Source organism: Triticum aestivum, chromosome 7A (assembly GCF_018294505.1).
Source record: "Triticum aestivum cultivar Chinese Spring chromosome 7A, IWGSC CS RefSeq v2.1, whole genome shotgun sequence".
Lineage (NCBI taxonomy): Eukaryota > Viridiplantae > Streptophyta > Magnoliopsida > Poales > Poaceae > Triticum > Triticum aestivum.
In genome coordinates this window covers 469357273-469358794 of record NC_057812.1, presented here as the reverse complement: position 1 = coordinate 469358794, position 1522 = coordinate 469357273, and positions in this window count along the sequence as shown.

Sequence of the window (1522 nt, the reverse complement as noted above, 5' to 3'; positions counted from 1 at the left end):
CAACCGGGACTATAGGTTAAGACTCTGTAGTGCCGGTTGGTGAGACAAACCGGTACTATAGGTTAGACCTTTAGTACCGGTTTGTGTCACAAACCATCACTAAAGGGGCTCGTGGGGCCCTGGCCTGACGCCAGCCTGCCACCACCCCTTTAGTACCGGTTTGTCTCACAAACCGTCACTAAAGGGGCTCGTGGGGCCCTGGCCTGACGCCAGCCTTCCACCACCCCTTTAGTACCGGTTCGTGGCACGAACCGGTACTAAAGGTTCATTACGAACCGGCACTAATGCATAGCCATTCGAACCGGCACTATTGATCACATTAGTGCTGGTTTTTTTACAAACCGGCACTAATGTGCTTCACGTTTGACCCTTTTTCTACACTAGTGTACACTAAGCGCAAAAGAGCTCACTCCAGACCCATGGCGGCGATGCGTGTGAACGGCCAGTGGCTGCGCCAGATGGTCCACGATGCCGGCCTGCGGCATGGCATCGAGGATCATCTCCAGACGGTGTTGGAGACCGGCTGGTGGATGGCCGCCATCGACGCCAACTATGACTCTCAGTTGGACCAGATGATCGTTGACACCAGCAACAAGTTCACCGTCATCAAGAAGCTCGCGGACGACATCGCCGTACTCCTCCACCCTGCACGCCCGGGCTCCTCATTGCTTGCCACCCTAATCGGCCTCCATGGCCGGAACCTCTTTCAAGCACTGGTGGCCCTGCGACTGCCCGCCGACGCCACGAAGGATGTCCACGTGGAGGTCGCGCTCGCCGCGAGGCGCCTCGCCCTGCAAGAATTTGTCGACCTACACATCCACGTGTATGAGCAAATCGTGCACATAGGTATCTACATGGCTAGTGAGGACGCTACGACGTTGGCCTTCCTCACCTGGCTGGAAGCCTTGGATGCCTTTGCTGAGAAGTACCTCGACCTCGCCACAAAAGCTGCCGCTCCTTAGCCACCGGTCGGTGGCCCGGCGCACTAAGTTCAGGAGCAGGAGGTCGTACGTTCGTGGATCCATCTTTCTTCTTTCCTTTTGTAACCACCACTGCGATCGCATCATCGTGGCCTTAATTCTTATTGTGCTGTTGCATTCTCGTTCCATTCAATACCGACATGTGCGATCCCTTTGCTTAATTATATGCATCACTATAACTAGTACTCCATCCGTCAATTTATAAGTTGTGCTTACCTTTTCCATCAACTTCGTGCAACGCGCATGCATCTTAATAGAAACACTACTCCCTTCGTCTAGGTGAATAAGTCATCTTAGATTGTGTGTATGTCATGTGGGGCCTTAGTGTAGCTTGCCTAAGGTGTGTCTAGAACCAAACACTCACCTAAGTTAATAAAACTTGCCTAACCTTACATTCCATGAGATTTTGCCACATGTTAGAATCCAGAAAGCTTCACATGTAGAAGCATAAATGCACAAACCACCAGAATCTCATGCGTGGAATGCACGTGTACCTTACTAGTACTAGTTGGTAGGAGTAGTAGTAAGAAACAAATTCCAGT